Below are 11,687 nucleotides of genomic sequence, written 5' to 3' on the forward strand. Positions count from 1 at the left end.
GTAGACTAGTGGTTAGAGCGTTTGGCCAGTAACCTAAAGGTTGCTAAATCGAATCTCCGAGCTGACAAGGTACAAATCTGTCATTCTTCCCCTGAACAAGGCAGTTAACCACTGTTCCAAGGACGTCATTGTAAATTAGAATTAGTTCTAAACTGACTTGCCTAGTTAAAAGAAAGAAGAATAAATTAAACACCCTGAGTGTACAAAACCTTATGAACATCTGCTCTTTTCATGAAATAGACAGAACAGGTGAATCCAGGTGAAAGCTATGATCCCTTATAAATGTCACTTGAGAAATCCATTTAAATCAGTGTAGATGAATGGGAGGAGACAGGTGAAAGAAGGATTTATAAACCTTGAGACAATTGAGACAGATTTCGACTCTCTCTCTCAACCTGCTGTCTCGAACTCTGAATGCTCGTCTATGAAAAGCCAACTCACATTTACTCCTGAGGTGCTGACCTGTTGCACCCTCTACAACCACTGTGATTATTATTATTTCACCCTATTGGTCATCTATGATTGTTTGAACATCTTAGCCATGTACTGTTATAATCTCCACCAGGTACAGTCAGAAGAGGACTTGCTACCCCTCAGAGCCTGGTTCCTCTCTAGGTTTCTTCCCAGGTTCCTGCCTTTCAAGGGAGTTTTTCCTAGTCACCGTGCTTCTACAGTACATCTGCATTGCTTGCTGTTTGGGGTTTTAGGCTTTGAATGGGGTATGGTAGTAGGTGCCAGGCACACCGGTTTGTGTCAAGAACAGCAAATCTGCTGTGTTTTTCACGCTCTCATGTGTATCAAGAATGGTCCACCACCCAAAGGACATCCAGCCAACTTGACACAATTGTGGGAAGCATTGGAGTCAACATGGGCCAGCATCCCTTTGTAACGCTTCAACACCTTGTAGAGTCCATTCCCCGATGAATTGAGGCTGTTCTGCAACTCAATACTCTGAGTGTAAAATAGTTATCTCTGCAGCACGGATTCTGTTGCTATGTAGAGACATAGCAACAGAAGCTGTGTTGCAGAGACAACTATTTAAATGGAGGCTTCCCAGTTCAGAGGAAAATGTTTGCTTTTGTGTGCTGCAGGCGCTGTATTTACTATGCTCTCTTCTGGAACAATGTAGACCAACTGGAGCTCCAATGCATCAATTGTTTACTAGCAGAGGACGACAGAGAAGAAGTGGCTACTCTTAGCAAACAGATTAAGAACTTACACAATCTACTGCCTACCTTCTCTACTCCACAGGCTGGACGCCGTTCCGATGTGTTGAGAGTATCACCGCCATGTCAACATTCAATGACTGATTGGCCATTGCCTTCCAGGGACCCCTTCCTGAAGAAGTCTCCCACTTCCCTGGAAAATGGAGCAGGACCGTCACTTCTGATGGACACTGTCACCATGGAAGCATGTCACCCACCGTAGGCCAAATGGAGGGAAGCTGCCTGGGCTTCTCCGGCTTTGGAGGTTCCAGCGCCATCATCCCCTATCCTGCCTCGGATTCTGCTTTGGTGCACCTGCTCCTCCATCAGCCATATTGCGTTTTGTGCCCAGCTCAAGGTGCAAAAACTGCCAGAACTCTTTTGCCACCTCACCAGCCATTTTAATCAATTAATCAAATGTATACATCAGACGATGTCACAAAATGCTATACAGAAACCCAGCCTAAAACCCAAAACAGCAAGCAATGGTGAGAAAAATCTTGGTTCCTGGGGCAAAAACCTTGTGCTATTCTGGGGCTCGGTACAGGACATTACTAGGCTGCTTCTTACCATTTTAGTGCTGTTGCTATTGTAATCCATGTGGGATCTAATGACATAAGGAGGACTGGCTCAGCTCTTCTGAAACGGAATTTATAGAACTGATTGGAACTCTGAAAGACTCCAATAAATGTCCAAGATTCAGTAGGTTGCTGGCAGTACACGACTGGCTACTTTAGCTGGAGTTACTTTTGTGGATAACCTTGACACCTTTGGGAAACAGAAGATGTTCTACAGAGAGGATAGGGTCCATCCAAATCATCTTGGTGCCTGGATCCTGTCCTTGCTGCGCTCAGACAATGACTTATCAACACCCCAAGTCCCACTCTCGTAATCCCAACCATAAACGATCAGTGTTATCATTATACAGCAGGCCCGCAACAAGTACCATCATTGACTCTTGTTTTAACCCAAGTCCTCGCTCAAGACATCGGCCTAATGGTACAGTTCAACAATCTATGCCAATTCAAGGTACCCCCATGGTATTTTCAAATAAGGGGTTACCAACTGAGCATAGTTCAATGCATAGGCCTAAGGGTTCGGTTCTAGGCAATCTTGTATCTATTCCAATTCAAGTCAGCCCCATGGTATTTTTTAGTAGGGGGATACCTGTTGAACATGGAATGTTTGTATAAGAAACTCTGTTGGATCTGAAATCCCGCAGCTGGACTGATTCATGTAAATGCCAGAAGTTTGATTTCAAACATTTATTTTATTGTAACTCTGGCTTCTCAAACCAACGCGGACATTCTGGTTATAACTGAATCTTGGCTAAAGAAGTCTATGCCGGACTCTGATGTGTATCTGACTGGTTAGAATGTTTTTAGATCTCATAGAGTTGGTAGAGGGGGGGGTGTCACCATATAAATAAAAAGCTATCTAAATGTTTCTATATCCATCACCACCTCTGTCCTCCGAATTACTGATAGTGGGTCATCTTAATTGAGATTGGTTGATGCCAATATCTGGGTTGAAAGATATTTGTACTGAGATCAATCTAACTCAGCTGATAACTAAACCAACTAGCCTCAACTTCAAACAACCCGAAAAATCTACTCTATTACATATGATTCTAACTGATGCCTCTTAAATGTTTTCAGCCAATAGATTATTTGTGACCGACCGGCTCGATTCCGTAATATGTATGCAACATTTGAAATTGTGTTTTTTACATTGAATAAAAGTAGAGATTCAGAGCTAGAGAATGTTATGTCATACACTACAGTTGAGGAAACAATGGGAAAGTAATTCTGCTTTGAAAGTTGATCAATTTGTAATCTCACTTTTGAGAAAATTGCCCTTGAATGTTTTGGTAAACCTACTGGAGAGCTCTTCTTTGTCTACACCAATTCAGCATCATTCACACCCTCTTAAGCCTTAGCCCCACCCATCTCTTTAAGGATTCACATGTGAGGCCATGTACTAAACAACCAAAGATTTCAAGACTGAAGGCTGGTTTATACTACAGGTGTGTTCGTAAATTCAATCTGGAGTGCCTGAGTGCGCTCTTGGCATTCGTAAACTCACAGTGTTGTCAGATTGTCAGTTTTTAAATTCATAGCTTTTCGCTCTCGGAGAATTCAGAATGCAGAGTGGATGCTCTGGCTGTGGAGGAAGGTTGATCCGAGCGTTTAGACCTAACAACAGCAGTCAACTTGGTATGGCAACTGGTCGGCATCTGACCGTAAGGCGCTACAGAGGGTACTGCGAACGGCCTAGTACTTCACTGGGGCCAAGCTTCCTGCCATCCAGGACCTATAAAATAGGCGGTGTCAGGGGAAAGCCCAGAAAATTGTCAGAGACTCCAGTCACCCAAGCTATAGACTGTTTTCTCTGCTACCGCACGGCAAGCGGTACCGGAGCGCCAAGTCTTGGACCAAAAGGCTCCTCAACAGCTTCTACCCAAAAGCCATTAGACTGCTGAACAATTCATAAAATCCGCACCAGACATTTTACATTGACACCCCCCCCCTCAGTCTCTCGATGTGCAAAACTGATAGAGACATACCCCAAGCGACTTACAGCTGTAATCGCAGCAAAAGGTGGCGCTACAAAGTATTAACTTAAGGGGGCTGAATAATTTTGCACGCCCAATTTTTCAGTTTTTGATTTGTTAAAAAAGTTTGAAATATCCAATAAATGTCGTTCCACTTCATGATTGTTGATTCTTCACAAAAAAATACAGTTTTATATCTTTATGTTTGAAGCCTGAAATGTGGCAAAAGGTCACAAAGTTCAAGGGGGCCGAATACTTTCGCAAGGCACTGTACTTCCAGACACAAATGAGAGAACAGTTCACTCTGACTATTTTATTTGCCCTAGCAGAGCTGGTTAGGCTGTTTTTATTTTATTCAGAGTGTTGGTGACTGTTACTGTAATTGTCACGACTCCGACCGAAGGACACTCCCCTTCCCGTTCGGGTGGCGCTCGGCGGTCGTCGTCGTCGGCCTACTAGCTGCTACTGATTATTTCCTCCCCCTCCTTATGTGTTGATTGTGTGCACCTGTTTTGTGTTAGGTAGTAGGCTTTATTAGTCAGCCGGCCCGCAGGGTTCCTTGTGCGGGATTAATTATTGTGATCGTATGTTTGGTGTACTTATGTGCACGTCTATGGGTTTTTAGTAAAAAGAAGGCGACTAAAATACCACCACATCGACCGGGAAGGGATTGTGCGATAGATCTCCAGGTAAACGCTGCGCTTCCCAAGAGTCACGTGTACCCATTGTCCCAAGAGGAGACCTATATCACGGAGTCTCTGGGACAGGGGTACATTCGATCCTCCATTTCACCCGTCTCCTCAAGTTTCTTTTTTGTGAAGAAAAAGGAGGGAGGTTTGCGTCCGTGTATTGATTATAGAGGTCTAAATGCCATCACAGTGGGGTTCAGCTACCCACTACCTCTCATTGCTACGGCAGTGGAATCGTTTCAGGGAGCGCAGTTCTTCACAAAATTGGATCTCAGGAGCGCGTATAGCCTGGTGCGTATTCGGAAGGGAGACAAGTGGAAAACCGCATTTAGTACCACATCGGGCCACTATGAGTACTGTGTCATGCCGTATGGGTTAAAAAATGCTCCAGCCATTTTTCAATCCTTTGTAGACGATATTCTCAGGGACCTGCACGGGCAGGGAGTGGTTGTTTATATCGATGACATTCTGATCTACTCAGCCACTCACGCCGCGCATGTGTCTCTGGTACGCAAGGTGCTTGGTAGACTGCTGGAGCATGACCTATACGTCAAGGCTGAGAAGTGTGTGTTCTCCAAACGAGCCGTATCCTTTCTGGGTTATCGCATTTCCACCTCGGGGGTGGAGATGGAGGGTGACCGCAGTAAGGCCGTGCGTAATTGGCCAACCACGGTAAAAGAGGTGCAGCGGTTTTGGGGTTTTTCCAACTACTACCGGAGGTTTATCCGGGGTTTTGGCCAGGTAGCGGCTCCAATTACCTCACTGCTAAAGGGGGGCCCGGTGCGGTTGCAGTGGTCAGCAGAGGCGGACAGAGCTTTCAACAGGTTGAAGGCACTGTTCGCGGATGCGCCCGGACCCCTCTCTAGCATTCATAGTGGAGGTGGACGCGTCCGAGGCTGGGGTGGGTGCCGTGCTATCACAGCGCTCGGGTACGCCACCAAAACTCCGCCCCTGCGCTTTCTTCTCGACTAAGCTCAGCCCAGTCGAGCGTAACTATGATGTGGGGGACCGGGAGTTGTTAGCGGTGGTCAGGGCTCTGAAGGTGTGGAGACACTGGCTTGAGGGGGCTAAGCACCCCTTTCTCATCTGGACCGACCACCAAAATCTGGAGTATATTCGGGCAGCTAGGAGACTGAACCCGCGGCAGGCAAGGTGGGCCATGTTTTTCACTCGATTCCGGTTCACTTTATCATATAGACCGGGCTCCCAGAACGTGAAAGCGGACGCACTGTCCCGCTTTTACGACACGGAGGATAGGTCCACCGAACCTACTCCCATCCTTCCGGCCTCAAAGCTGATGGCACCGGTGGTATGGGAGGTGGACTCGGACATCGAGCGGGCATTACGGGCTGAACCAGCGCCTCCTCAGTGTCCGGCGGGGCGGAGGTACGTGCCGCTTGGTGTTCGGGACCAACTGTTTCGGTGGGCTCACATCACCTTCCTAGAGGGAAGTTACAACCCCTCCCCGTTCCACAACGGCCATGGTCACATCTACCCGTAGATTTCCTGACCGACCTTCCCCTGTCTCAGGGCAACACCAGGGATTTCCATCGCCTCCATCCGGATCGCCCTGCGCCTCGTCCTCCGGGTCGACCTCGAGGCCGGTGTCGGCGCGCTGTGGGAGCCACGCGTCAAGGGGGGGGTACTGTCACGACTCCGACCGAAGGACACTCCCCTTCCCGTTCGGGTGGCGCTCGGCGGTCGTCGTCGCCGGCCTACTAGCTGCTACTAATTATTTCCTCCCCCTCCTTATGTGTTGATTGTGTGCACCTGTTTTGTGTTAGGTAGTAGGCTTTATCAGTCAGCCGGCCCGCAGGGTTCCTTGTGCGGGATTAATTATTGTGATCGTCTGTTTGGTGTACTTATGTGCACGTCTATGGGTTTTGTGTTTTCCCATTTTGTGGTTTTTCCCTGGACAGTTTAAGTCCCCCTGTTTGGGGCATTTGTTTGTTCAGTACGCCCTGTGTGTTTGTGAGGGTTGGCTTATGTTCAGCGTTTTCTCAGTGCATTAAAATAGCACTCCCCTGAACTCTCTGCTTCCTGCGCCTGACTCCTCACCCACTACACTCAGACCGTTACAGTAATGCTGACAACAATTTCATTACGATTTTTTGCCAATGTTTACTGACATCAGCCATATTCAACCAGTGTTTTGTAAATTCGTCAGTTATTCATCAGTTATTCTGCGCTCTTTCACACTCAGACGAGAGTGCTCTGAAATCAGAGTAGTTAGCCAGAACAAATTTACCAGCTACAGTCCATCTATCGACAGTTGTCGCAGTGACATCATGGACATTCTTTCAAATTGGTTACTTGCATTGGGGAGTCTTTTGTTTAGACGGCTAGCTAAACAATTAACCATAATCCCAGCTCATAACATTACTACCCTGCATGAATTGTATTTATTTTTTATGTAACCTTTATTTAACTAGGCATGTCAGTTAAGAACAAATTCTTATTTACATTGACGGCCTACCCCGGGCAAACCCTCCTCTAAACCGGACGACGCAGGACCAATTGTGCGCTGCAGTCCCTTAGACCACTGCACGTCTCTGGAGCCCAAAAAATAAACTGCATGTAGCTAACCCACCAGGTTCATTGTTAGCTAGCTAGCTAACATTAGGCTATCACTACAATGCAAATGGATCTGAGATACAAATAATATTACGACACAGATCATACATGTACCATTAGCTAGCGAGCCAGCCAGCTAACGTTATGTAGATAGCTAACAGTACACTTTAACTTGAAATGAAAATGACTTTCTGGCTAAATTCGAAACGTGTAATATCTGAAAATGTAGCTAGCTAGACTATCTTACCTATGTACATGGATGGACGCTTCTCCCTCTCTGTCACGAATGCCATGGTTACCTTAGTTTGAAGATGCAATCCGGAGACAGGTGTTTTATACAATAGCCTTCTGTGTGTTCTCTTTTCGACTCCCTCTGCATAATTTTCTCCATCTCTCCATTTCTCAATCTCCTTAGCTATCATACATCCACTGATTTCAAAACTCGGTCCTCCAGAAAGTGGAGAACAACTTTTGCAGTTCTACACTACTGGGTACCTTTAAAAAAAGCAGCAATAAAAAGGATTACCTCCACATACTGACCAGCTCATGTTATAGACAGAAGCATGCTACATGACAGTCCAATCCAAACTCATCCCTGGCAAGTTCAGCCCATCCATTATCTGAGCCAACCATGGCTAACAGGAAGGTTCCTGACTTTTTCCATGGCTTAACCAACTAGGCTCGTAATTTAACAATTGTATTCACATTTACAGATGGCATACACATTTGTAATTAAGGCACATGAAAGTTAACATGCTTTTAAAAAAAAAAACATTTTAAGTTCAAATGGCTCTCCTGTGAAGTAGTGACACGTCACATACGCCTAGTTTCCTGAAATTAAGCTCCAGCTGCTAGATGACACCGGCGAGGAAGGAGGGCAAGGAGCGGGCCCCGAGGGCAAGGAGCGGGCCAGTCCGGACGGTGGAGATGGAAATCCGGGACAATGTTGGGGTCCAGGATGTCGGTCACAGGGATCCAACAGCACTCCTCTGGACCGTACCCCTCCCAGTCCACCAGGTACTGAAGCCGACCCCTGTGACGTCAGGAGTCCAATAGGGGCCTGACTGCATAGACCATCAATGTCCAGGGGAGGTGGAGGGGTGTCACGTGGGATGGCATCGGCTGGTATCTCAGGACACACTGGAAGGGAGTCAACCCGGTGGAGGAGTGACAAAGTGAGTTCTGGGCATACACCGCCTAAATCAAATCAAATGTATTTATATAGTCCTTCTTACATCAGCTGATATCTCAAAGTGCTGTACAGAAACCCAGCCTAAAACCCCAAACAGCAAGCAATGCAGGTGTTAAAGCACGTTGGCTAGGGAGTTTTTCCTAGCCAACGTGCTTTAACACCTGCAAGGCCAAAACCTAGGAAGAAACCTAGAGAAGAAACCTAGAGAGGAACCAGGCTATGAGGGGTGGCCAGTCCTCTTCTGGCTGTGCCGGGTGGAGATTATAACAGAACATGGCCAAGATGTTCAAATGTTCATAAATGATGATCATGGTCAAATAATAATAATCACATTAGTTGTCGAGGGTGCAGCAAGTCAGCACCTCAGGAGTAAATGTCAGTTGGCTTTTCATAGCCGATCAGTAAGAGTATCTCTACCGCTCCTGCTGTATCTAGAGAGTTGAAAACAGCAGGTCTGGGACAGGAAGCACGTCCGGTGTACCGGTCAGGGTTCCATAGCCGCAGGCAGAACAGTTGAAACTGGAGCAGCAGCATGGCCAGCTGGACTGGGGACAGCAAGGAGTCATCGTACCAGGTAGTCCTGAGGCATGGTCCTAGGGCTCAGGTCCTCCGAGAGAGAGAAAGAAAGAGAGAAAGAGAGAGAGAATTAGAGAGAGCATACTTAAATTCACACAGGACACCGGATAGGACAGGAGAAGTACTCCAGATATACTCCAGATGTACTCCGACACATAAACTACTGCAGCATAAATACTGGAGGCGGAGACAGGAAGAGTCAGGAGACACTGTGGCCCCATCCGATGATACCCCCGGACAGGGCCAAACAGGAAGGATATAACACCACCCACTTTGCCAAAGCACAGCCCCCACACCACTAGAGGGATATCTTCAACCACCAACTTATCATCCTGAGACAAGGCTGAGTATAGCCCACAAAGATCTCCGCCACGGCACAACCCAAGGGGGGGGCGCCAACCCAGACAGGAAGATCACGTCAGTGACTCAACCCACTCAGGTGACGCACCCCTCCTAGGGACGGCATGAAAGAGCACCAGTAAGCCAGTGACTCAGCCTCTGTAAAAGGGTTAGAGGCAGAGAATCCCAGTGAAGAGAGGGGAACCGGCCAAGCCCTTAGAAAGTCTAGGGACAATTAGGAGGCCTGCATCTTGTGACCATAGAGTACGTGTAGGTATGTACGGCAGGACCAAATCAGAAAGATAGGTAGGAGCAAGCCCATGTAATGCTTTGTAGGTTAGCAGTAAAACCTTGAATCAAAGTTTTGGGTTCTAGTCAGGATTCTTTTAGCCGTATTTAGCACTAACTGAAGTTTATTTAGTGCTTTATCCGGGTAGCCGGAAAGTAAAGCATTGCAGTAGTCTAACCTAGATGTAACAAAAGCATGGTCTAATTTTTCTGCGTCAGAGAGAGAGATTAGGGTCCAGAGTAACACCTAGGTCCTTCACAGTTTTATTTGAGACAACTGTACAACCATAAAGATTGTCAGATTCAACAGAAGATCTCTGTTTCTTGGGACCTAGAACAAGCATCTCTGTTTTGTCAGAGTTTAAAGTAGAAAGTTTGCAGCCATCCACTTCCTTATGTCTGAAACACAGGCTTCTAGCGAGGGCAATTTTGGGGCTTCACCATGTTTCATTGAAATGTAAGCTGTGTGTCATCCGCATATTAGTGAAAGTTAACATTATGTTTTCGAATGACATCCCCAAGAGGTAAAATATATAGTGAAAACAATAGTGGTCCTAAAACAGAACCTTGAAGAATACTGAAATGTACAGTTGATTTGTCAGAGGACAGACCATTCACAGAGACAAACTGATATCTTTCCGACAGATAAGATCTAAACCAGGCCAGAAACAATTTGGGTTTCCAATCTATCCAAAAGAATGTGGTGATCGATGGTATCAAAACCAGCACTAAGGTCTAGGAGCACGAGGACAGATGCAGAGCCTCGGTCTGACTCTATTAAAAGGCAATTTACCACCTTCACAAGTGCAGTCTCTATGATGGGGTCTAAAAGCAGACTGAAGCATTTCATATACATTGTTTGTCTTCAGGAAGGCAGTGAGTTGCTGCGCAACAGCCTTTTCTAAAAATGTTGAGAGGAATGGAAGATTTAATATAGGCCGATAGTTTTTTATATTTTCTGGGTCAAGGTTTTGCTTTTTCAAGAGAGGCTTTATTACTGCCACTTTTAGTGAGTTTGGTACACATCCGGTGGATAGAGAGCCGTTTATTATGTTCAACATAGGAGGGCCAAGCACAGGAAGCAGCTCTTTCAGTAGTTTAGTGGGAATAGGGTCCAGTTTGCAGCTTGAAGGTTTAGAGGCCATGATTATTTTCATCATTGTGTCAAGAGATATAGTACTAAAATACTTGAGTGTCTCTCTTGATCCTAGGTCTTGGCAGAGTTGTGCAGACTCAGGACAACTGAGCTTTGGAGGAATACGCAGATTTAAAGAGGAGTCCGTAATTTGCTTTCTAATGATCATGATCTTTTCATCAAAGAAGTTCATGAATTTATTACTGCTGAAGTGAAAGCCATCCTCACTTGGGGAATGCTGCTTTTTAGTTAGCTTTGCGAGAGTATCAAAAATACATTTTGGATTGTTCTTATTTTCCTCAATTAAGTTGAGCTAATGGTGGGAAGCTTCGGCATCTCAGACCCCGTAACGGGAGGAGTAGAGACAAGAGAAGGCTCGGCCTCTGACTCCGACTCGTTGCTTAATGGGGAAAACCGGTTGAAAGTTTGTCGGCTGAATGAGCGACACCCTGGTTGAGCATTCCTACAGCATTTCCCTCCAGAAACCGTGAGAAAGTTGTCCGGCTGCGGGGACCGTGTGAGGGGATTTATACTAACATTACTATCTGTACTTACTGGTGGCACAGACGCTATTTCATCCTTTCCTACACTGAAATTACCCATGCCTAACGATTGCGTCTGAAGCTGGGCTTGCAGCACAGCTATCCTCGCCGTAAGGCGATCATTATCCTGTATATTATGAGTACAGCGACTGCAATTAGAAGTTATCATGTTAATGTTACTACTTAGCTCCGGCTGTTGGAGGTCCTGACGAACCATGTCCAGATAACGCGTCCAGAGTGAAAAAGTTTAATGAAAAAATGTTGAGTGGGGGAAAAACAAAAAATATAAACGGTAATTAAAAAGAAAAAAAGTAAACTTGTCAGGTAGCAAAGTAAACAAGTCTGCAAGTTGTTTATAATAGCCTAGGGAAGGAACCAGGCCCACTCCCCTTGCCGGTTCTGGCAGTGACTCCTAAGGTACCTCCCCAGCTCCTGGTTGATCCTCTCCACCTGGCCAGGGCCCTAAGCTTCTTCATGAAGGCTCTCCATACCCGTCACGTGAATTGGGGGCCAGGGTCGTAGACGATGTCCTCTGGAAGACCTGCTGGAACACTGCCTCAGTGACCTGGAGAGCATTAGGGTGACCAGAGAGA

This window comes from Oncorhynchus kisutch, linkage group LG5 (assembly GCF_002021735.2).
Source record: "Oncorhynchus kisutch isolate 150728-3 linkage group LG5, Okis_V2, whole genome shotgun sequence".
NCBI classification, from domain to species: Eukaryota; Metazoa; Chordata; class Actinopteri; order Salmoniformes; family Salmonidae; genus Oncorhynchus; species Oncorhynchus kisutch.